The sequence below is a fragment of the Musca autumnalis genome, unplaced genomic scaffold, assembly GCF_047663935.1.
Source record: "Musca autumnalis isolate F117 unplaced genomic scaffold, ASM4766393v1 scaffold_2, whole genome shotgun sequence".
Lineage (NCBI taxonomy): Eukaryota > Metazoa > Arthropoda > Insecta > Diptera > Muscidae > Musca > Musca autumnalis.
The window spans coordinates 149,971,481-149,999,016 of NW_027411755.1; the positions used below are offsets into that span (position 1 = coordinate 149,971,481).

A 27,536-nucleotide genomic window follows, 5' to 3' on the forward strand; every position below is an offset into this window, starting at 1 on the left:
TTTTGTTTTAATGTGTAATATGGTACAGTTATGTACACAAGTCAGCATTTATAATATCTTCGTAATAATTTAGGTATCGATAGCTCAACCTCTAGATGGCATTGTTTAAGTTTCTTTTCCTTCGAATTTTCAATTTGAGTGAGGTACACTAATATATATTTGCTTGCTTTTTTAACTTTCATAAATTTGAAGCAAATGGTATTTTTGATAACTATCAAAATGTGTTCCTTGTATGAAGAGGTTCGATCTTAAGTGAAGAGGGTTGAGTACGAAACTGTTGAATAAGATTAGGGAGCTCTTAAGTTATAATATGAAGCTGTTTACCTCTAAGAGAGAGCTGTTGAACCAAATTAGGGATAGGGTGAGCTATAATAAGAATTTGTTGAAGCGAAAAGCGAGCTGTGGCACGAAATAGTAACTGTGTATAGTGTTGTCACATTTTCTCTAAACACAGGGACAAAATTTTAGATTAGAAGATGACAATTATACATAAACCATTGCATTCTCTTCCCCCAAAACATATGCAACAAATATATTTGTTTGTTTCTTATTTATTAATAATCATTTAAATTCAATTATTATTGGCATTTGTGATTTTCTCCAACCTTTTTAAAAGCTTAAGGATTCTGTTTCTGTCCGTTTTCAAACCATGTGTTATATAGAATTCCGCCTGAATTTCATCCGTTATTCTTAACAAATATTTGTCTGCTTCGATATCCTTCGACTCTCTTAATGTGCTTTCCTTGAAGATTTCAGGAAGAATATATTGAGAATCCATATTGTACCAGTTTGAAAGTATGTTTCTGACTAATAAAATTATTACAATATATGTATGCATTTATAGATCTTAAATGTTAATGAAGAGTGAGATTTTTGTTTTTCATAATTTGTGTATTAAATTGCGGAGAAATGGGGTGATATTTATATGTTGTGATAAAAAAAAGAGCAACATAAGCATATTTTCAAATTTTATTTCAAGGTCAAGTTGAAGCATACTTTTGCCTCTATTTGATGTTCCAGCCACATTTCTTATCTTTGAAAAAGGTCCAATAATCCATAATAATAACAAAATTGGATATTGAGTAATACTGAATGAAAAATCAATGATTCCTTCTTTTGTTTTAATGTAAACATATAACAACATAAAGTTGATGGTCATACATAATAATGCCTCAACAATGATCATTGCTTCAATCGAATAGTCGCAGAACAACGCTTAAACAGAGCTTAAAGCAAATTCTATTCTTTCCCTGCATTCCCCCTTCAAATCTCTTAATCATAATGTAAACCAGTGTTGCAGCATAATTCCATACTTTCCTTATAACTGTAAAGAATAAAACATACACACGCACCCACATTTGTATATTCCAATAACCCGAATCTTAATTTGACTTCCAAAACAAACATATCTAAAAAATCTAACGAATTCATGTGGAGCATTAATGTCATACATTCTTCACAACTGCAAAGATCCACTTATATCCAAATCACCCCTACAATTCCATATTCAAGTCTTTGACGGTTCCTAGTTTGACTTTTGAAATAAACAAATCGAAAAGAACATGAATTTCACAATATTGTGGAATTCATTAAGCATACATATGTTAAGCCAACTAAAAGTTCTTGTCGATTTCTTATTTGTAAAGATTGATTTCTTTTTTTTTTTTTTTTGCTATTCCCTTTTCCCCCTTCACTCTCCTAAAATAAACCTATCTTCACTTTTCCATACACAGAGGTAAGGAAATCAACGTCATAATCTAAACATATTCATTTTCAAGGTCAATATAACCACAAATATACATACATTTATACATACATACAGGGTTTAAAGAACCAAACGTGGTGTCGTCTTTAAAAAAGTCCAATAACCTAGTTTCATAACATTTAATCAAAACAAATCCGATATTGTGTAATACTGAATGAAAGTTCAATGATTCCTTCTTTTGGTTTAATGCAAACATACACAGCATAAATTTAAAGGAAGCTGGACTGACGTACATATAAACGCTATGCCTCAACAATGGTCATCGATTTCTTATTTGTACACATTGGTTCCCCCATCCCCCTTAACTTCCCTAATCACAGGCACTTGTCGCATTTTGCTTTCGTTAAAGGCGACAATTACGCCTGCTGATTTAAAGGAATGGAAAAAGAACCAAACGACATACACACAAACATAAAATAAAGCGATCGTGGCTGCTGATCCAATGCAAAGCAAAGGAATCATACGGCATACACACAAACATATGTACATATAAACTCAATGCTTCAACAATGGTCACTGCTTCAATCGAAGGGCAACATTCATACAAATATATGGTTAATGCTCTAGCTAATCTTAAAGCATTCGATGCTTGCTTTCCCCTTTCAACCTCTTACTCACAAAAATTGCTACAACATAATGCCAATACATTCCTCATAACTGCAAAGAATCAAACATACACACGCACCCACATATGCTTTAATATCCCAAACCATCCCTTCAATCCAATATTCAAGTCTTTGCCAATTCTTTGCTTAACTTCTGAAATAAACAAATCGAAAAGATCCAAATGAATTCATTTGGATCGTTTCGATTTATGTACTCAAAGAAATTCTTGTTTCGTACAGTTTCAATCAAAATTATTTAAACCCAACTGATGATGACGTCATTTATTTCATAACATTAGGAAAATATATCAATGAACTGGCAAACGGACGGACAAACAGGACCACCCACGTTGATCATGGATACGATTTAGCATGCTTACGGACAGACGGAATTCCAAAAAGTTCCCGCGGACGGATGGACGGACGGAATTCCAAGAATTGCCCCATGGTAACACGTGTTATTTGTTACATTACGGACAGACAGACTGAATTCCAAGAATTTCCCACGGTCACACATGCATACATATTTTTCCAGTGTACCACCAAACGCTATGCCTCAACAATGGTCATCGATTTCTCATTTGTACACATTCGTTCCCCTTTCCCCCTTAACTCTCCCAATCATATTTGCATACATATCCAAATCCATAGCAAAGATCAATTTGAAGCAACCAAAAATTCAATCCACCCTTCAATTAAATATTAAAGACTTTGTCGCCTTCATCGAATAATAATAATAAACAAATCGAGAAGATCGATCGAATTCATATTTAAACACAGCAAATACTCAGTACACTTGTCCTCTGACTTAAAGTAAAGCAAAAGACCCAAACGACATACACACAAACATACAATAAAGCTATCGTGGCTGCTGATCCAATGCAAAGCAAAAGGAACCAAACGACATACACACAAACATACAATAAAGCTATCGTGGCTGCTGATCCAATGCAAAGCAAAAGAACCAAACGACATACACACAAACATACAATAAACACAATGCCTCAACAATGGTCAATGCTTCATAATTAGATCAATCAACAGACAGACGGACAAACGAGACCACCCACATTGATCATGGACACGATCCAGCATGCTTACGGACAGACGGACGGACAAACGATGCCACCCACGTTGATAGTAGACATGCTTCCTCCCAGCATAAGGAATTCCAAGAATTTCCCACGGTCACCCCATCTCATGGTATGCTGTTTGTTTACTTTATAAATGAGTCTGCGACCCTTTTTACCCCATTTGTTTACTTAAGATATGTAATTTGATACTTTTAATTACTATATGACTTGTAATTTGAGATTTTTAATTGATTCTGAATCCTTCTCAATACTCTACTCGCGTCACGCGTCATTTTGTATGGGGGCTATACGAAAGCGTGGACCTACATAGCCCGCTTTCAATACCAAAAGTCCTACGTAAATATAACATATTTTCTCAAAATTTCATCAACCTACGTCAATCCGTTCGGACGCTAGAGTGATTTCCACAGACGGACAGACAGACAGACGGACGGACATGGCTATATCGATGTAGAATTGCACGCTGATCAAGAATATATATACTTTGTGTGGTCTACAATGATTATTTTGAGTAGTTACAAACGTAGTGACAAACTTAATATACCCCCATCCTATAGTGGAGGGTATAAAAATTAACGTTGACAGAACGTACATACATATGTATATGTTTTGTATGAATGTTTCTACGAATGAAAAAGGTTTAATATGTTTTAATAGCGGTTTTACGTTTTAAACGGGATTTCGGCCATAAGGTATTTGGGTAATGCAATGAAAATTTTTGTACGGCGCGTCGTTAGTGAGATATAACTGTAAAAAAACAAACAAATGCAGCGTGTCGTGTGGTCCCAATTAACATGGCAGGCATATGTTGGGTACAGCGGCATCAATTCGGGCCCAATACGAATTAAGGCGACTGCATCCTCCGGATTTTAACTGGGCTAAAATCACTCGTATTTGCTTTGGCAGCTAGCGTTATTCTGCTGCGATGAATGATGGTAGTCTCCAAGTACGGCATTCGCACTGTATCTCTGTACTGCATGTGTAACCGTGTCAGTATGAATGATATTCAAGTCTGTCTGATAGACTCGGTGGTCTAGAGGTTCTCTTTTATACCTTCGGACCTCTCTCTCTAGATCATGAAGATCTCTCCTGAAGTGCCGTTTCCCTGTTGCAGTCTTCAGGGCGGCATTCTGGTAGTTTTGAATATTCATTCACTGCGTAGCGCTAACATTTGCATACCACGCTGGTGCGGCATACCTTACCATAGACTGGTCTATTGCTTTGTAAGAGGTCAACAAGGTTTCTTTGTCAGCACCCCAAGTGCTGCCGGCTATGGATAGGTATGGAAAGCAATAATCGTTTTTTCGATTTTGGTCTAAAACTAAAAATGCGATTTTTCGGTCTAGCGATTATTTCAGTTGTCCCAAAACTCGACTTTCGTCTTTTTCATAACCACAGAAAATCGATTATTAGTCGATTTCGAGTTATTTTTTGAAACTTAAAAACCGCCAGAACTGTAACCCGCCAAGTCAACAATCAGTGGGAAAACTCGAAAATGGATCACAAGATAATCGATTATGCGATTTTCCCTCTAGACAAAAATCGACTAGGATTGGTGGAATAATCGAAAGTCGACTTACCTATCCCTACTGCCGGCCAGCGACTTAGTGACCTTGTTCCTACTTCTGATCTTATCGCAAATAGCTATAGAGTTGTCTTCTCTATATCCTCGAACAGCTTGGCATGGTTGACGGTATTCAAGGCATTCGATAGATCAAGTGTAACCATGACTGTTCGGTCATACGCCCTGTTCTTCGACGATAGGACCCGACGCCAATATCGTACAATCATCTACGTACATTGCGATTTCCATGCCGTCTGGAGGGTGTGGAATTTCAGAGAGGTAAAGGTTTAACTATTCCGGAGGTATAACCCCTCTTTGGGGAACTCCCGGTTTCACTCTATGGGGTTTGGACTTCTTGTCTATGAGTTCTACAAGCGACTGACGTTCGCACATATAGTTGATCACCCAACGTTTCAAACGCGGCTGAAGAGTTTCTTCTCTATATCCTCGAACAGGTTGGCATGGTGACGAAGGCATTCGATAGGTCAAGTGCCACCATTACTGTTCGGTCGCACTTCCTGTTCTGGTTCAGTCCTCTACTGAAATGTGTGGATATGGCGTCTAATGCCGTTGTAGTAATATGCACTTTCCGAAACTTCATGTTTTGATGTTGGGCATATGGAAAACAGCTTCTCATCGTGGGGAGGAGTAGTGCCTCTAGGATCTTTAGTTCATTTATTGTCAAGTTGGTACGATAATTGTTGAACCATTTTCAAAATCGGAAAATAAAGTAGTTTTTAAGATGCTTAAGATAAATTCATAAATAAAACAACAAAACAATAGTTAATAAATGCAATTTATTTATCTATTTATTTATTTATTTTTTGTAAAATAACAAATCATTGACAAAAAAGTTGTAGTGACAAATTTAAAAGAAACTAAGAAAATATAGTAATTGTTAGAATACCTCTACCAAATAGGACTTACAATTTTTATAATTAATCGTACTTTAATACAAAAATTTTTCAAGAAAATCGAAGTGTACAATCATTGATAAAAATTGATTTTAATACATATTAAAACCCGAAAATTGCCAGACCACTGTGCAAAATTTTAGATAGCTGATAAATGATATATTTTGACCACGTAAGAAGCATTCATTCTTGCTTAAGTCATATCTGGCATGGTATCAGTAAAGAGGTAGATTTAAATGAAAACAATCTATAGAACCCTTGTTTTTCCTGAATTCCTAAAACTTCAAAATTAGTAAACACAAAAGCAACAAGTGGGTTTGTTTACAATACCTTTTTTGAGCATTTTATAAAAAACACGAAAAATGAATGAAGTTTCAAAGTTTCTTCACATAATCGAATTGTGGATATGATAAAATGATTGTTTCAATGCAAAGCTGAGGAATTTCTTCCATACAAATGTTCTAAAAACCATTTTAAAAATCATTGAATTCGATTGTTTTTAAAATTGTTTGACATATTATTCAAACAGCACACACACATACACAGATTGTGTATATTGTTTTGACGTTTTAGGTACACTCGAAAGAAAAAAATTAAACTGAGAGAAAGCTTTAGCTAATCTTCCTTATTAAACCATGATATCTGGTAAATGACAAAAGACCAAGTTCGACCTAATTCAAATGTGATCCTGAAATCGTTTTATTAGGTCGAACTTGATCTTTAGTCTCTTATCAGATATGACTTAAGCTAGAATGCCATGCTTCTTATGTATTGAGGCCTTTATGAGTATTTCTTTGCATATAGGTTTTACACAATTCGACTTTTTTAAGGCGCGATATCTCTGGAGCCGTTAGTAAAAAAATCCGAAATATTTTGCTGAGGAGCACCATCAACACAGCAAAAAACAAAGGTAATCAAAAACCAATTTTTAAAATGTTTCCGATTTCACTAAGAAATCCCCATATATATATTGTTGATCACTATAAAATCTTATGTAGATGGAAACATGTCCATCTATCTGTCAGTTGAAATCAAGATACAACTCACAACATTTAATATAGAGCTTTATAATTTGGTACAGAAGTTTCTATTACTCTTAGGGTGGTTGGTATTCTAATCGGTTGACTTTTTCACTTTTGTATACAACATTTGGATCACAGTAACTTTGGTATGACCCCGACGTGATTTGAACACACAATCTTCTGATCTGTAGTCGGACGCACTACCGTTGCGCCATGGTATAGGATATAGCCCCTTTAAAACGGTACCTCCCACTTTTTGTTATTTTAAAGATTTTAACCACTTTATCGAACCGAAATGGTTAAAATTTAATACGTAGTCTTCTTTGGTGATTTAAGATTTTTACGGTTTAATATGGAATGGTAATTTTCAGGCACATCTTCCGGGCTTTTTTATCTTTTTTTGATGTGTGGGAAGAAAATACCTCTGTAAACAGTGTAAAATATGTAATTTTCTTTTAGTTTAGGTATGTACTAGAGTGCAGTTTATAAACATTTTCAGAAAATATACAATTTGTTATAGGTTTATTTTTTTAATTTAGTTTTTATACACTATACCACAATGTGGAAAAGGGTATTATAAGTTTGTTTTGGTAAAAATTCATGTAACATCGCGAAATATTCGCCGGAGACCTCCAATGTGGTATACCAATCTTCATATCTCGACGAGATAAAGCGATTTTGAGATGTGTGTCCGTCCGTCTGTCCATTATAAATTGTAAACACGCTCCAGGCCGCAATTATGGACCGATCGTCACGAAATTTTGTATGGAGGTCGGATTCAGATCAGAATAGATCCCTATTCTTATTGGTGATGATCGTGAAATATTTAGCGGGTGAAATGGACCAAAAACCTAATATTTATCCAATTTTCTAGCGCCTATGTAGGTCCCAATAATAGTCCGATCAACGCGTAATTTTAAATAAGGTAAGAGTATATCACAAAGGAGAAGCTTGCAATTTGAGATGGCGATCGGATAATACTTAGAGGGTTAAATGGACCAAAACTTTTGTGTGAAAATTGTGAAAATTTTTAATATACAGCTTATATCTTAATTACTGGAAGTGACATTCCGGACAAATGAGGTACACTTGAAAGTGGAACGCTTGACCTTTCAATTGATGCCAATTATGTTGGTGTGAATGATTAGGTAACAGAGTTACAGCCTAATATATTCCGTTATTTGTTTGTAGTGTAATAATAAACTCGCTAGAAGTCGCAATTATACATCAATAGTCACGAAATTTTGCACCTGGTAAGAGTATAGGTCGAAAAAGATGCTTACAATTTTGAATGATGATCTGATATGATACATTACTTTTGTATGAAAAATATAAAAATTTTATTTTTGTCGATATTTTAATTCCTTGAGGACATATATATTTCGCAAAGTAGCCTACATATGGGAACTGCCTTTAACACCCGTTAAAGGTAGTGAGCTAACATGTGCCACGCGTTCACCCATAAGAACGTTAAAAACTTGGGTTTGGGCGTCGGGTTAGTAACCCTCCCCTAGAAAAAACAGCCTACTATGAAAAAACGAAAGAAAAGAAAAACAAACCCCTCTAAAGTTGACGAACCCCGCAAACGTTTTAAGGACCATGATCTGCGAATCTGCACCTGGAATGTTCGCACTCTTTATAGAGAAGGTGCAGTCTTCGCATTGGCAGACGTACTTGAAAAGTACAAGACCGATATTACTGCCATACAGGAAATACGATGGATTGGGAAAGGCGTCACAACAACACCTAAAGGTGACGCACTGTATTATAGCTGCCATGACGTAAAGCATGAGTTTGGTTGTGGATTCGTAGTTAGTCGGAGACTAAAACATCTTGTAGCCAGCTTCACCCCAGTGAATGAAAGACTTGCTGCAATTCGAATAAAAGCTAAATTCTTCAACATCAGCTTTATTTGCGCTCATGCTCCCACTGAAGAAAAGGACGAACAGACCAAAGATATGTTTTACGAGCGCTTAGAAGAAACATATGACCGTTGCCCTGCCCATGACATTAAAATCATTCTAGGCGATTTTAATGCCAAAATTGGAAAGGAGAATATCTTTGGCCCAACTGTCGGGAAATTCAGTCTCCACAGTGAAACATCTGACAATGGTATAAGGCTGATAGACTTTGCAGCTGCAAAAAACATGGTAGTTAGCAGTACCAGATTTAATCATCTTGATATTCATAAGGGCACCTGGCTGTCTCCAGATCAGAAAACAAGAAACCAAATTGATCATGTTGTGATAGATGGAAGACATTCATCGAGCGCGATGGATGTACGATCGTTCCGAGGCGCAAACATTGATTCGGACCACTACCTTGTTGCAGCAAAGGTACGCACCAGCTTAAACGTAGCAAACAAAGTACGAACAGACACAACACGAAAGTTAGACATCGGTAAGCTGCAATCACAACAGATAGCCACTGCATATTCCACTCAACTAGCCCAATTGCTTAATCAAAGCACTCCTCATCCCAATAACATATCAGCGCAATGGCAAAGCATTGCCCACTCCATGCAAACAGCCGCAAAATCCATACTTGGATACCAGAGACCTCCAACAAGGAATCCATGGTATGATCAGGAGTGTTGTGCTGCCACCGAAGAGAAAAATGCGGCATATAGGGCTACTTTACAATCCGTAGCAACGCGTAGTGCACGAGAGAGATACAGGGAGAAAAGGAGAGAGGAGAAACGTCTTTTCCGCAGGAAAAAGAGAGAGATGGAAAAGCGGGAGTGTGAAAAAATCGAGATGTACAGGAGCCAGAATGAAGTCCGAAAATTCTACCAAAGAGTCAAGCATCAAAGCTGATGGCTGTGGTGCAGGCACATCCTCCTGTAGAGACCAGCAAGGTAATTTGGTAACCGATACAGATAGTGTACTCAGGATATGGAAAGAACATTTTTCAAACCTGTTGGTATCCAATAGCAGCGAAGACGACGAAGATACCACAGTCGCAATCCCAGAAGATGGTATTGAATGTATACCGCCCAGCCAAGATGAGGTAAAGACAGTAATAAATCGGCTGAAGAATAATAAGGCAGCAGGGGCCGATGGCTTACCAGCCAAGCTGTTCAAAACCGGAGGCGACACGCTGATGTGGTGTATTCATCAGCTAGTTAGCACCATCTGGCAGGAAGAACGAGTACCCGACGATTGGAACCTGAGTATCCTGTGCCCCGTCCACAAGAAGGGAGATAAGACTGTATGCTCTAACTATAGGGGCATAAGTCTACTCCCTATTGCCTACAAGATCGTGTCAGGGATATTATGCGAACGACTAAAGCCTATGGTCAACGAGATAATTGGACCATACCAATGCGGCTTTAGACCTGGCAAGTCCACTATGACCAGATATTTACCCTGCGGCAAATCCTGGAGAAGTCCCAAGAGATGCAGATCGACACCTACCACCTTTTTGTCGACTATAAAGCAGCCTTCGACAGCCCGCTGCGTTCAAAGGTATTCCAAGCCATGTCTGAATTTGGTATCCCCGCAAAGCTCATCCGGCTTTGTAAAATGACTTTAACTGACACGAGGTCCTCAGTTAAAATAGGAAAGAACCTCTCCGAAGAGTTTGGTACCAAAAGAGGTTTCAGACAAGGAGACAGCCTTTCGTGTGACCTCTTCAACATCCTGCTAGAAAAGGTTATACGAGAGGCAAACGTCAAAAGAAGTGGCACAATTCACACCAATAGTCACATGTTACTTGCTTATGCTGATGATATAGACATCATGGGCCGATCAGTACAAGAAGTAACGGATACCTTTATAAAGGTCGAAGGAGAATCTGCTAAAGTGGGTCTGGCGGTAAACGGTGAGAAGACCAAGTTGATGGTGTCGACGCGCAATGCGTCCATTGAGCTCGGACCGACTGTGGAAGTTGGTTCCTATAATATTGAGGTAGTAAAAGACTTTGTCTACCTCGGCACCTCCGTAAACACAACAAACGACATCAGTTGTGAAGGTTTAAGTAAGCAGTTTAAAAACAAAGCCACATCTCGTCAAACAAAAATAACGCTCTACAAAACACTGATACTACCCGTGCTGATGTATGCCTCCGAAGCCTGGGTACTTGCGCAAGCAGACATGGCAGTGCTTGGTGTGTTTAAGAGAAAAATTCTTCGAAAGATCTACGGACCAATCTGCGTTGACGGTGAATATCGACGTCGCATGAACCACGAGCTGTATCTGCTATACAACGACATCAATATTGTTAAACGTATCGAGATGCAGCGATTGCGTTGGCTAGGCCATATCATAAGAATGAGCGATGATGAACCCGCTAAAAAGGCGTATAAATACGGACCGCTTGGCGGTGTACGCAGAATTGGCAGGCCAAGGAATAGATGGCGCAAACAAGTGGATGATGAGATGAAAAGGCGCGGTATTCTAGAGTGCGAAGCAACAAATAGAGAGGAATGGAGATTTCTTCTTAGTTCGGCCTATAGAACAAATGTTCTGTAATGGGCCAGCTAAGTAAGTAAGTAAGCCTACATATGGAAAAAAAACTACAGACCTTTCCTCTGATGTAAATTGCAATAAAGTGTTTGCTAGATAACGGGCCTACTGCCTAGTATATAATGAATTCTGTGTAGAGAACCACATTTTTATCCCATGCTACATATTGTCTCTCCAAAAGTTTATGTAACACCACGAAATATTCGCCTAGACCGCTTATTTGGTATGCCAAAATTCATATCTCGACGAGATAAAGCGATCTAGCGATGTGCGTCCGTCCATTAAAAATTGTAAACAAGCTTAAGGCCGCAATTATGGACCGATTGTAACGATTTTTTTAAGGAGGTTGGGTTCGGGCTAGAATAGAAATGATTAGTTTCTGGTGATGATCGTGAAATGTTCAGGGGATGAAATGGACCAAAAACAAAATTTTAATCAATTTTGTAGCGGCTCTGTAGGTCAAAATAATAACCCGCAAAATGTTAAAAAAAGTTTGACTTCATGATGAAGAAGAAGCGTACAAACCAACGTGAAGATCAGATAATACTTAGCGGGTTAAATGGACTGAAACTTTTGTGTTAAATTGGTAAAAATTTCAATAACGTAGCGGTTAAACAACGGAAGTAGTAGTACTACATAAGTGGGTTTCTTTACATTTTAGTTTGTGTGAACTAAATTTTCCTTTCCTGCTACAAAAATGTCTTTGTCATGCTAGATAACTTTTTGGTTTTGGTCATAATATTTCACTGTGCAACATTTTTAAGGTGATCTTGTGCAAACAATTCGAACTGAGGATTTTTTGAAAGTACATACCCAAACGACAATAAACCCTAGTTGGGTTTTGTTGTGTCAGATCCAGCTCGGATTTTATGGCCCCATCTAAACATGGTTAAATAATGAGTTTTTAAAGAAATTCGGGGCTATATCTCTGAAACCTATGTGAATCTTCTTCTGACCTCTGAAGCAAATTTGTAGAAAAGTACAGGAATAAAATATTTGGAGAAATAATGAACTAGAAAAACTACATTTATTGCCTCAAATTTCAAAATATATGCAAAAATTCCACAATTTTTATGCATTTCGCACCGTATCTCCAAAACCGTTAATTTTTTCTGGATATTTTCTTTTGGAAAAATATTCCCTAGAATGTAGTACCCAAATCTTCAGAACATGTCATTGTTGTAAAATGTCTCTATGCCGTTGTTTTCAGTACATTTTTCAACGACGATTTAATAAAAATGTCAATAATGTAGTGAAATCCGAAATGCGAGACTAAACTGTTGGTGTGAACTGTGTTTGAAATACGTGTTGTAAAAGATACGATGCAAAATACCGCTGAAACAACATTAACTAAGCATTTAAGAGTTTGAGAATGTTCCGAACAATTGCTGAGAACAGTACTCCCAATAGTTTAGCTGATACGGACCAGAATTTCAGCAATTATGTAAAATTTTCTATATTTTATCGATTTTGATGCTCTATATGGAGTTTTTCTTTAATGGTATGTTCAAAAGATAAGTTCTACTAGTTTAGGACTACAATATTGCCGAAGACAGCCAAATTCCAAACCGTTTCCCAGATAAAGGCCCGATAAATGCAAAAAACTCTAGTTTTAGTCCGGTTTAGATGAGGCCATAAAATCCGAACTGGATCTGACAGGACAAAACCCTACTAGGGTTTCTCTAGTCTCAATATGTACTTTCAAAAAATTCGCATTAGAAGTTGTTTGCATTTTCAGTGTTGCATAGTGTTATACATTACATCTCTGATATTTGATAATTAAATTTTCACAATCATTGAAAAGAAGTTCCATGGAGAGCGATTGTCCAGGGATAGTGGTATAGGAAAGTTAACTACTACTCTCTGTCCCATACAAAAACCCAAAATAGCATTCTCTTCTTGTGCACCATTGGTATAGGGTATCCCATGGTCGGCTCCGTCCGACTATAGACTTTTCTTATTTGTCTTTTCTCTTTTAATGTAATTTGCAATAGCCTTTTACAAATGTTTCGCTTTTTTAAAATATTTCCCTTTTTAGCATAACAGTGCAAAAGATGTAATTTTGTTTCGGTTTAGGCCAATCTTGAAGGTATGCTTGTACTAGTGCAGTTTAACAACATTTTCAGAAAATAGACAATTTGTTATAGGTACATTTTTAATTTAGTTGTTTCTCTTTTAATGTAATTTTCAATAGCCTTTTACAAATGTTTGCCTTTTAAAACTACTTGCTTTTTAGCATAACACTGTCTCATTCTAAAGCATGTAGGTTTCTGAATTAACTAAATAACATGAAAACATAGAATAAATCGAGCGGAGACAAACACCATCGAGTTTTGGCAAAATTTGGAAATGTTTTCTTCGCTACACCCTGTGCTGAGATGATCCCATAATATCTACATGAGATACATATTCCGGAGATATGAGTGCATCTACCAGATTCGTTTGTGGCAAAAAGATAATGAATCAACCGAATTCAGACATAATACACATGTTGTGTGTGCATGTAAAATAAGATACAGACGATTTTAATTTTACACAGCTAAAACAACCCCGACCTATTTATACAGAACGCGGCCTATTTATTGTTTTTACAACGCATAGTATGTATGTATGTTTGTGCAAGTATATGATGTCTACATTCCACGTGCTTATCGCAAATATTATTTTTGTTGTTGCCAGACAAGGAGACATTAGACGACACATCATTCACACACTTTCCCTGCTTTGTACAATGGAAGAGCCCAACCCATATGTTCTATTTATAGAAAGGGGCAACGTTGTTTTTTTTTATTTTTTCTTTCTTTTTTCGTTTACTTGATAATACCGTTATTTGTGCGCAGCAATGACAAGACTCCGTGGCGCAACGGTAGCGCGTCTGACTCCAGATCAGAAGGTTGCGTGTTCAAATCACGTCGGGGTCATGCCAATGTTACAGTATTTCAAATTTTGTTAAAAATATCATAAATGTAATTTTTAAATTAATACGAGGGCGGTTCGGAAACTTCTTAGCCTATCAATGAAAGAGAATAGTTAGTTTTTCAAAAATATTTTTCAATATAATCTCCTGAAACTTCAATACACTTAGTCCAACGCTTTTCTAGCAATTCTATCCCTTGATTAAAATAGTTTTCCTCAAGGTCTTCAAAATAGTGGTTTACAACTGTAATTGCATCTTCATTTGAGGTAAAACGCTTGCCAGCAAGAATTTTTTTAGATTTGGGAACAAGTAAAAGTCACTGGGAGCTAAATCAGGAGAATAAGGTGGGTGGTCAAGCAACTCGTACTTTAATTCGTTGATTTTAGCCATTGTTAAAACACTCTTGTGCGCTGGTGCGCTGTCTTGATGAAAATTTATTTTTTTGTGTTGTAAGCCAGAACGTTTTTCTCGAATTTGTAAATTTAATTGATCCAAAAGGTTGCAATAGTACTCTGAATTTATAGTTTTACCCTTTTGCAGATAGTCAATCAATAAAATACCTTTGAAGTCCCAAAAAACCGTTGGCATAACCTTACCAGCCGATTGAATTGTTATTGCCTTCTTTGGGGCACTTCCTCCAGCTTCAGTCCATTGTTTGGATTGTTCTTTTGCCTCTGGAGTATAGTGGTGGATCCATGTCTCATCAACAGTTATGAAACGACGCTTAAAATCCATTTTATTTCGCTTAAAACGATCCAAACAAGCTTGAGAAATGTTCATTCTTATGCGTTTTTGATCGACTGTTAACAAATGCGGCATCCATCTTGCAGAAAGCTTTTTCATCTGTAGTTCTTCATGCAAAATTAAATGAACTCGATCATTTGAGATGCCCATGATATTAGCAATTTCACGCACTTTTATTCGTCGATCATTTAATACCATATCATGCACTTTGGCTACAATTTCTGTTGATGTTGCTGTTTTTGGACGTCCACTACATGGTTGATCTTCAATGCTTGTACGACCACGTTTAAATTCAGCAACCCAATTTTTTACTGTTGCATATGAAGGAGCACTTTCAACTAACACATTCAACATATCATTATGAATTTATTGTCCCGATAAACCGTTTTTATGTAAATATTTAATGACAGCACGCATTTCTAATTTTTCCATTGTAAAAAAATTGCGGATGCGTCTTTTTTGAACACCTGTTTCTATATGAAGGAGTTGCCAGATCGAAACAAAATTTAACATGTGTTCATAGCAGAGATGTAAGTTTCCAAAACACTTAACTTTTTTTGTTTATACCGCGCTTTTTGTGAAGTTTCCGAACTGCCCTCGTATTAGACAAATATCAACGTATGTAGAAGAAAGTTATCATTTGAACAGAGAAATGTTTTATAAATAACTTCAAGAATGACCAACAGTTCAGAATTGAGCAATCCAACAACAACCATGTGGATTTAAAAACTAAACGAAACTTTTATAAGATGTGCTATGTTTGTCTGTCGTGTATACTCGTACAACAAAAATATATTCCATAACCTAAATGTTTTAAAAATTAAAAAAAAATAATAGGGAAAAAGTGTACATACACCCCAATGAAATATTGAGTTTACCGTAAAATTTACGGAATAAGCAATACAAATTTTACATTTTATTGCTTTATCAAAGGTCTTTGGTTGTCCGTGATATCTTTTTGACAAAATAGGAAGATATTTGTGGATTAATTGCCGTTATTTAAGGTCAGACTTCGCGTATAGCTTATTAAATCGGACCCTTGCAGATGTCTTTGAGTTTTTCTGTCTGGTAGTTTATAAAACCTCAGAAAATACAGTGGGACTAATAATTTTGAGATCCTAGAGCGCTTTGAAGTTGTTCTTGTGGATAATATATGCTCCTGAGCTTCGCTAAATATACGAATTCCTGTGTTTCTCATAAATCTTATAGTTTTAACAGCATTCCAAAGGGCAAATTACATGCAAAAGCCTTGGAACTACCTTGTAATAAGATCTGATATTAGATCTTAACTCAATCAGATTTTGACAACTTTTTTCTACAAACCTGATCCTAAGGTTTCCAAAGCATCAAAATAAAAAAAAATCAAAATCAAAATGAAATTTACACTGTTCACTACTATGCTCTCGTATTATGATCGTTAGGGCCACTTAAAACGCTATAAATGTCGGATAATTTTACATTGCTGATTCAATGGATGCTCAAGGATTGTACAAAGCCATATTACAAGGTAATTCCCAGCTTCTGCATGTAATTTTCCCCTTGGACTGTTGTGAAGCCTATAAACCTTATGAGCAAAGTCAGGAATTCGAACATTTTGCGAAGTTCAGGAGGATATAATGTCCACAAGGACAACTTCAAAGCACTTTAGGATCTCAAAATTATCAGTCTCATTGTATTTTCTGGTGTTTTATAAAGTAACAAACTCAAAACTCAAAGAAATTGGCAAAGGTCTGCTTTAACGAGCTATACACGATATCTGACTTGAAATAACGGCAACTAATTCACAAATATGTGTCTATTTTGCCTAAAAGATATCATGGACAACCAGAGGCATTTGTTAAAGCAAGAAAGTGTAAGATTTGTATTGCTTATTCCATAAATTTTACTGTAATATCCATATTTCAGTGGGAAGTGTGTACACTTTTTCCCTATATTTTTTAATTTTTATAAAATTTACCGTTATTCGTATTATGAAATATATTTTTGTCGTATTTTATATTGTTTATTAGGCATATGAAATGGAACTATGTACTTGGATATTCATAAAAATATTTCCTTACCCTTAAAACTCGGGATTTATAGGGTGTATGTAGACTTTTTTTGGTTGACTGTATGTACATAATTTTATTCAACTATGGTATACACCAACACCCATTATTACAAGTCTTCATTCGTTATCAATTGGATTTTTCGAACATATCTATAGCGTTCCGGTTGACTTAAAGTTAAGAGCTATAATTAAATTTCAATGAGGACCTTGTTGACATTAATTTTTAATTTGAAAATTATTTTTTAAAGTCCTCCAATTTAGTTTTTTTGTGACTCTAAATCAGACGTGAGCAAGAAGGGAACAACAAAAGTGTGAATGTAGGTATTTTAGAATATGCAATTATTGCAAATGCTTTAGTAACGGACTGTTGAACCACAACAAAATCAAATAATTTGTTCTCCTTGTTACGCTCGTTCTTATCAATTGTTGCTTTGTTCCTTTACTTTTTTAATAGTAAAGGTAGCAAAAGTGGCCGAAAACTTTAGCACCGCCATGCGAAGCGTGAACAAATAGGCTCTAAATCCATCCAGTAGTAAAAGAAAACATATAACAATGGCCCTAATTAGTAATATCGAGGCACCGTTAATAACTTTAATGTTTTGTTTGTTTGTTTGACGTTTTGTGTTTGGACTGTTTTCGTTATAGTGTAGTGTGAATAGTCGCCTACAAATAAACTTGTAGACTCTAATAACTGCTGCTATTAATAACAATTACCCATTTTTGTTCTACTCCGAAGAACTAATTTATCTTATACTTGAAAACTTATTTTTATTTACTATGATATTTAATGTATGTTATTTTATTTTAATTAATAATATTAATTTATACAAAATTAATTAATAATGTCAATGTACGCAAAATTTGAATCACAGTAACTTTGGTATGACCCCGACGTGATTTGAACACGCAACCTTCTGATCTGGAGTCAGACGCGCTACCGTTGCGCCACGGAGTCTTTTCTGCGTTAAACACAAATACAGTATTTTCTAAGTAAACGAAAAGGGAAAAATATAAATAGAACATGTGGGTTTATTTACTTTAGTAGAAGTTTTGAAGTTACAACCCACCAAACCAAATGTCGGATGTCCGATGCGAATGAACAATCGTCAGACATATGTATTTGTTCCGATTTCATTTTAATTTTTCGACTTCATTAAGAAATATTTCCGACATTTCACATTTGCTTTCATTAAAAACTAATTTTGTTTATGTGTTGAGAGAAGAGAGAAAAGAGGGATGTTATCTGAGGTGTTTGTACAACAGTACGTGCTTAATTGTTTTGTGCATTTCTCGGCAACGTCGTATATGTCATAGATGCTATGTGCAATGATAATTTTGTTGTTTGTTATTAGAGAAGGAGAGAGAGTAATAATTTTTTCTTGTGTCTTCATTGCATTACAATTATGTTGTACCGCTAGGAAACTCTACTATTTTTATTAATAATGAAATGAAAACTTATTTATTTTTCCCAAATCAAAATGTTTTTGTTTTATTTTATACCTGGAATACTCAGGAGATTAAATTAAGAATAGATACTTTAGAATTTGGATGGAATGAGAGGTTGGAAAAAATATAAATTTATATCACATTCTTCCAAAAGTGTACAGTATTTATTCCTCAATACGATTCAGAAGGCACATCTGATTTCCATAGAAATTACTTTCGAAACAGTTACGATTTCTGTACGAATATTCGGACGAAAAAATGTCACTTTCCAATATCATAAGGTTTTTCTTCGGATTTTCGAAATTTAGTTCCGAAATAATGGCAACCTCGCCAACATTTGTTAGGACTTCGGTCCGATTTTGCTTCCGCATCCAGAAAAACATCCGAAATTCGGAATGATTTAGCACCAAATGAATGTATTTGTGGAATCTAAAATCTTTCTTTCGAGACACATTTGAATACCCTCTACCATGTTATAGAGGGTATAATTAACTATGTAACACATATTCGTCGGAGACCCTATAAAGAATGTACAATCTTGATCAGCATAAAATTCTATGTCCATATAACCATATTCGTCCGTCTGTTGAAATCAAGATACAGCTCGATAAAGATTTACAATTTGGTGCACAATTTTATATTATTATGTATTGTTTGAAATTAAAAATGGGTATACCGGTCCACTTTTTGATATAGCCCCATAAAATGGTACCTCCCTATTTTCGGTATTTTCTAGGTATAGCTTTATTATCAAACTGAAATGGGTGAAAATTGGAATTTAGTCGTCATTGGGGCTAAAAAAACGTACCCTCAGAAATTAGCAGTATAGGCGCACGTATTGATAAAGTACCCATAGAACGTACAGTGGATCCACTTGTATGAAGAAAAAGGCCAAAAATATTTCCAGTGTAAATATCAAGCTAATGCGCCGGTTACAGCTTTGTGCTGCTGTAAAGATTGTTTTAAGAAATTACGAGCGTTACATTCTCCCCCTTTCCCCTTTGGTAAGAATTGTTTTATGCTGATAATCCAAATGACATGAACAAGAATACCGATTATCTTATGATGCAAAAATAGGTTTGGGGAAACAAAACAATCTCAAAAACAACACAAAATCCAACTAATTAAGCGGATTAAAAAAAATCAAAATTTTTGTCTGAATATTGATAAAATATCACTTTCCTCTTTGCAGAGAAAAATGTTTACAAAAACGCACTGACAGCTTGCAAAATGTTTACTGATCGCTACCAATATCATGATTTCATCCCGGCGAAAGGAATTATCAATTGGCTTTTCAGTTTTTGAAATGATGATTTTTTAGTGAAAACCTGAACTCTTTAAGCATCGAGTATTCTCATGTTAATGAGAATGATGCTCACTTTTCGGCTTTCCAAAAAAACACCAGAACAAAATATTTGCAAGCTGACAGCACGATTCAACTAAGAAATCATCGATTTCTGTTAAGTTGAAATAACATCAACACAGTTACCTGTGAGTATGTCGGTGGAATTTTATTTACAAAATTCCGTTTTGCGCGAGCCTTCGCTGTTTTTTCTTTGTTTTGTTTTAGTTGAAGATTCAATCATATGATTGTCTAAGTCTGGAGTTTCCCCCATTGGCTTAACTTCATCACTTTCCTCTTTGCAGAGAAAAATGTTTACAAAAACGCACTGACAGCTTGCAAAATGTTTACTGATCGCTACCAATATCATGATTTCATCCCGGCGAAAGGAATTATCAATTGGCTTTTCAGTTTTTGAAATGATGATTTTTTAGTGAAAACCTGAACTCTTTAAGCATCGAGTATTCTCATGTTAATGAGAATGATGCTCACTTTTCGGCTTTCCAAAAAAACACCAGAACAAAATATTTGCAAGCTGACAGCACGATTCAACTAAGAAATCATCGATTTCTGTTAAGTTGAAATAACATCAACACAGTTACCTGTGAGTATGTCGGTGGAATTTTATTTACAAAATTCCGTTTTGCGCGAGCCTTCGCTGTTTTTTGTTTGTTTTATTGTTTTTTCTCTGCAAAGAGGGAAGTGATGAAGTTAAGCCAATGGGGGAAACTCCAGACTTAGACAATCATATGATTGAATCTTCAACTAAAACAAAACAAACAAAAAACAGCGAAGGCTCGCGCAAAACGGAATTTTGTAAATAAAATTCCACCGACATACTCACAGGTAACTGTGTTGATGTTATTTCAACTTAACAGAAATCGATGATTTCTTAGTTGAATCGTGCTGTCAGCTTGCAAATATTTTGTTCTGGTGTTTTTTTTGGAAAGCCGAAAAGTGAGCATCATTCTCATTAACATGAGAATACTCGATGCTTAAAGAGTTCAGGTTTTCACTAAAAAATCATCATTTCAAAAACTGAAAAGCCAATTGATAATTCCTTTCGCCGGGATGAAATCATGATATTGGTAGCGATCAGTAAACATTTTGCAAGCTGTCAGTGCGTTTTTGTAAACATTTTTCTCTGCAAAGAGGAAAGTGATGAAGTTAAGCCAATGGGGGAAACTCCAGACTTAGACAATCATATGATTGAATCTTCAACTAAAACAAAACAAACAAAAAACAGCGAAGGCTCGCGCAAAACGGAATTTTGTAAATAAAATTCCACCGACATACTCACAGGTAACTGTGTTGATGTTATTTCAACTTAACAGAAATCGATGATTTCTTAGTTGAATCGTGCTGTCAGCTTGCAAATATTTTGTTCTGGTGTTTTTTGGAAAGCCGAAAAGTGAGCATCATTCTCATTAACATGAGAATACTCGATGCTTAAAGAGTTCAGGTTTTCACTAAAAAATCATCATTTCAAAAACTGAAAAGCCAATTGATAATTCCTTTCGCCGGGATGAAATCATGATATTGGTAGCGATCAGTAAACATTTTGCAAGCTGTCAGTGCGTTTTTGTAAACATTTTTCTCTGCAAAGAGGAAAGTGATGAAGTTAAGCCAATGGGGGAAACTCCAGACTTAGACAATCATATGATTGAATCTTCAACTAAAACAAAACAAACAAAAAACAGCGAAGGCTCGCGCAAAACGGAATTTTGTAAATAAAATTCCACCGACATACTCACAGGTAACTGTGTTGATGTTATTTCAACTTAACAGAAATCGATGATTTCTTAGTTGAATCGTGCTGTCAGCTTGCAAATATTTTGTTCTGGTGTTTTTTTGGAAAGCCGAAAAGTGAGCATCATTCTCATTAACATGAGAATACTCGATGCTTAAAGAGTTCAGGTTTTCACTAAAAAATCTTCATTTCAAAAACTGAAAAGCCAATTGATAATTCCTTTCGCCGGGATGAAATCATGATATTGGTAGCGATCAGTAAACATTTTGCAAGCTGTCAGTTTTTGTAAACATTTTTCTCTGCAAAGAGGAAAGTGATGAAGTTAAGCCAATGGGGGAAACTCCAGACTTAGACAATCATATGATTGAATCTTCAACTAAAACAAAACAAACATTGATAAAATATTTAATATAAATCTTATAGCGTTCTTCCTGGAACTCACGTACAGCAAATTTGGAAGTAGATTTCTTCGTCTTTCCATTGATGGAAATTATGTTAATGCACGTTGTCAGACAACAGAGTTATACGCTAATATATCCACAGAAACCTTATTTTAGGGCAAGTTTAGTCAGCGACCTACCATTTATTGTCTGACAGTAGATGGCAGCTGATATAAATACTGAATAATCTTAAACCCATGACCTACTTTGGAAAATTATTCCCGAGGTGGGCATCATGACTAAAACCTTAGGTCAAATTTAATTGGCATTTCAAAATACACTCTGAAAGTATACAGCTAACCGGAATACCACAACACGCTAAAACACTATTTAAAAAAAATAAGCTATTAGCTCCTCCTTCAAAAGTCACTGGTTAGCGTTTTCTTATATTTGGAAAATGAATTTCTTGCCATTTCGATTCGGCACTTAATTTCACTTGACATATCCCAACGGTCATTTATCTGGACTCCTAGATATGTATATGTTCTTACACGTTCTATTTCTATGTTATTAATTATCATAGGTACATTATTTTCCAGCTGTTTTCTGCTGACAATCATATATTTAGTTTTTCTTATGTTTATTGATAATCCATATTTTTCACTGGTCTTCATGAGTGCATCTATTAGTCTTTGTAGCCCTGCTAAGCTGCTTGCCAGTAATGTGGTGTCATCAGCGTAACGAATGTTATTGATGAGGATGTTATTTATGCTAATGCCAATGTTTTTGGAAGCTATTGATTCTTGAAAATTTTTTTCAGAATATATATTAAAGAGAAGAGGTGACAAAATACATCCTTGCCGTACACCTTTCGAAATTGGGATATTGTCAGATAATTCACCATCCACTTTAATATTTGATACTTGTTTCCAGTATAGATTTTGAATACATCTTTTATCACATTCTTCTAGTCCAATATCGGTTAAAATATCCATCAACTAATCGTGTTTTACGGTATCAAACGCCTTCTCGTAGTCCACAAAACAAAGAAAGACGTCCTTTTGAACTTCGCGGCATTTTTGTTCTACAACGTGAACTCCAAGCAATGCTTCTCGGGTACCCATGCCTTCTCTGAATCCAAATTGTGTGTTACCCATATGCATCTCGCATAATGGGTATATTCGTCTGTGTATTATTTTTAAAAAGATTTTTAGAGCATGGCTCATAAGGCTAATTAGTCTAAAATCACCGCACAAATTCGCATTGTCTTTTTTAGGTATGGTTACAAATGTCGATTCCAGCCAGTCTTGAGGGTAATGTCCTGTGGCGTAAATTTGATTGAATAATCTCAATATTAGTTGTATATTTCTTCCTTCTATTAGTTTCAGTACTTCGGTGGGTATTTCATCAGGACCCGATGCTTTTTTATCTTTCATGGTTTTTATTGTTGCTCTTAATTCTTCCTCTGTAATGGGTCTTATCGTTAAACCGCTTTGATATTCTGTATTTTGTAACTGTATTCGACTTTCGTCCGTAAATAGAGTTTTTATATATTTTTCCCAAAGTTTTTTCTTTTCAGAAACTTCGTAATGGGCTATATTGTTTTCATCAAAGAGAAATGTGGAAGATCTTCTGGAATATATCCCGGATGCCTCTTTCAATTTTTTATGGAGATTGAAATCGTCGTGGAGAATTTGTAATCTTTCAATTTCCTGGCATTGTTTTCTTATTTGTGCATTTTTTGCAGCCCGAGTTGCGATTTTAATTTCCTGATTGATTTCCCAGTATTTTTCGTAGTTTATGTTTTTGTATTTGCTTCTTTCTTTGCGTAGAGCTCGTATTTCATCTGTCACCCATGATTTTTCTCTATTAGACGTTGTGGTGCCTAACATATTATTAGTTATGTTGTTGATGGATTCTTTAACATCATCCCATATATTTTGGCTATCTTCAGCGATGTTATTCAGTTCGGCATTTAATCGGGTTTTTACCGAATGTCTCGTCAATTCATCATCAAGTCTATCAAAATTTAACTTCTTCTGCGTTTTTTTCTTGCGTGTTACTGCCAGTTTTATGCGTATTTTGCAAACTAGAAGAATGTGATCCGAGGGAACGTTAGCGCCGGGATATGTGGAACATTTGTTCACACAGGAAGCATATCTTTTATTTATTAAGATGTAATCTATTTGGTTTCTGACAATATTCTCACTGTTATCTTGTGGCGACTTCCATGCATACAAACGCCTCGGATGGAGGCAAAACAACGTATTAGTAACTTTGTATTTATACTCTTGGCAGAATTGAATTAATCGAATTAGCCTTCAGCAAATCAAAATTCCTTTTGGACAAATGAGGCGCTCATCGCCAAAACGGCCTAATCCACATGCCCAAAAAATCAAACAGACTATAAAGATTTAACCAGAACCTTTTGAAATAACTACTAAAAAATTCCATATTGCATTGAATAACACTACTACACTAAAATAATGCAATATGACTTTTTTAGAATTTATTTCAAAAGGTTTCATTTAAATCTTTACAGTAAGTTTGATATTTTTGGGCATGTGGGTTAGGCCGTTTTGGCCATGAGCGCCTCAAATAAAGTTATTGTAAAAAATAACTTTGTGGAGTCGGTCACCTTATCACATCAATTTTAAACAACAATATAATAATTGTTCCACAAACATTCCAGAAGGGACAGGGCGTGCACTACGATTCATATTACATCAATGATATGGGGCCTACAGTTTATCGCCGAATCCGAAAGGCGTGTCTTAAGACATCATCTGTAGAGAAGTTTTACATAGCTGAAATACTCATAAAATGTCACCAACTTTACTAAGGGGTATTTTGCCATCGTTGAAAATTTGATGTTGGCTGGCCGGGAATAGAACCCCCGACCTTCAGCGTGCAAGGCGGGTGTGCATACAATTGTACCACGGTGGCACCAATAAATAATTTTACCATGGAAATTTCAAGAAGTTGAAATATAGCTCCACTCTATGGTATAATATTAGAAAAGAAGATACTTTATGATTTTTTTTTGGTATTGATCATCATATTAAATTTAAAGGACGTCTATTCCTTAAAAATCAGAATATATAAAATTTCCAATTTAAGACATTTTTAATAGGGTGCCCAGCGTGGTGCAATGGTATCAAATTTTCAACGGTGGCAAAATACCTCTCAGTAATGTTGGCGACATTTCCTGAGTATCTCAGTCATGAAAAACTTCCCTACAAGTGGTGTCTTAGGACACGCCGTTCGTACTTGGCGTTAACAGTAGGCCCCATATCATTAGACAGCGGAATCCTATGCAAATGCATATATGGTTAGGAATGTCTTAGAGGTAATGTGATTAGACAAAAACTCGTTTTATAACAAAATAAAATGAATTAGTCTGGACCTATATGAGAGGACTTGTGGTCTAAACTGGCTGAAATCTTGTATTAAGTATTCGTTGGGGGTATAAAACGTTCGACCTGAAATTTATCGGTATATGTCCACGTCTTCATATAGCTCCCATAGAACAGTACCTCCCGATATCCTTTATTTTGAAGGTTGTGGCCTCAATATCCCACTGAAATGGCTACTAAACTTTCCACCTGAAATTTATCGGTATAGGTCTACGCCTTCAGATAGCTCCCCATTTTCGACATTTGTCTGAAGAAAATTTTAAACAGAAAAAATGTAGACAATAACATTTTAGAAGATATTATTGAAATATTTATTGCATACGAAAATATTTAAAATAAATAATATTTGCATATGCATAATTTATACATTTTGCATATTTTTGGATATGTGATATATTTCGATTGGAATTTAATCAGAAGCCAAAAATATCCCCAGACCCAAAATTTGTATAAAATTCCGTGTCTACATATCATTGAGCTAATATTAATCGGGGTGCACTCATTGATATGAGAGAAGGCGACCTTGCCCCATACTGGGATGTTTGTGGAACAATTATATATTATACATTTCTAATAAATATTCATAAATTGGAAAATTGACGTTGCTTAACCCTTCTGCTACATCTTTAAATTTCGGACAATTGGACAAGTAAGACGCTAGGGATCTACGCAATTTGCAAAAAACTGGGAATTTATCTGTCTTGATAGAGACAATTTATATCATGCGAGGAAGATGTGGTTCTCTTCATAAAACTCATTATATATTAGGCAGTAGGCCCGTTGTCAAGCACGCATATTACTGCAATTTTCATCAGAGGAAAGGTCAGTAGTTATTTTTCCACATATAAGCGACTTTGTCGGTTTATGCCCTCTAGGAATTCCAATATGGACCAAAAATAAAATGTTTTTATTTTTCATACAAAAGTAATGGTCCATTTCACCCTGTTAATAATATCAGATCATCATCCACAATTTTAGGCATCATATTCGGTCTAAACCCTTACCTCATGCAAAATTTCGTGACTATTGACTTATAATTGCGACCTCTAGTGTGCTTATGATTAAACTACAAGCAAAAAAACTGGATATATTAGGCTGTAACTCTGTTATCTGACCGCGTAAATTAACATAATTGGCATCAATGGAAAGGGAAAGCGTTGGCTTTCCAAATATTATTTACGTGGGCGGAATGTGTCTTCCAGGAAGAAAGATATAAACGGTATATTAACATTTTTCACAATTTTCACAGAAAAGTTGTGGTCCATTTAAACCTCTAAACATCATCCGATCGCCATCTAAAATTGCAAGCATCTTCTTTGTCATATACTGTTCGAATTTTCGAGGCGATCGGGCTATAATTGCAACAAACAGAGCAGCTACAAAATCAGATAAAATGTATGTTTTTGGTCCATTTCACCCGCTAAATATTTCACGACCATCAGCAATAAGAATAGGTGTCTATTCTGGTCTAAACCCGATCTCCATGCAAAATTTCGTGACGATCCGTCCATAATTGCGGCCTGGAGTTTGATTACAATTGATAATAGACAGACGGACGGACGGACACACATCTCAAAATCGCGAATATTTCGCGGTGTTGCATGAATTTTTTCCAAAACATACTTATATACAAACTGTAATACCCTTTCCACATAGTGGACAAATGGAGTTTAAACTTGTTTCTTGCCAATATTCCAATGCATTTCAGAGAATAACAGTTTTCGTACAATCTGTACAGTAATGGTATCATAACAACAGAGGTTAACTCAATGTATTGATACCCCTTCACAATTGACGTTTACTTTCTTATTTGGCTTTGTAATTTGCAATTTAAGATTTCTAATCTTAAAAAAATTATCCAAAAAAATTGTAGGTATACGTAGGTTTACATATAACGGTTCTTACCGACCGATTTTGCCGTAATTTCGTACATCGGGAAGGTATACAACGATAGCATCCGATATGAAGTCTTTTAACGGATTTTTCTACTGAAGTGGCCGTAACTTAGTACTTAGGATTTTAACAGGGTGGTAAACCTCCACGCATCAGTGTAGGTTCATA

General features: G+C 35.7%; 2 non-coding genes across 2 annotated transcripts; one reads left to right on the top strand and one right to left on the bottom strand.

The window, feature by feature from the left end:
* Positions 1-14,279: 14,279 nt before the first annotated feature.
* TRNAW-CCA (transfer RNA tryptophan (anticodon CCA)) lies at positions 14,280-14,351 on the top strand. The gene has a single exon. It is a non-coding gene; the product is annotated as a tRNA-Trp (tRNA).
* A 3,673-nt stretch (positions 14,352-18,024) lies between these two features.
* On the bottom strand, positions 18,025-18,096 carry TRNAW-CCA (transfer RNA tryptophan (anticodon CCA)). The gene has a single exon. It is a non-coding gene; the product is annotated as a tRNA-Trp (tRNA).
* Positions 18,097-27,536: the final 9,440 nt, after the last annotated feature.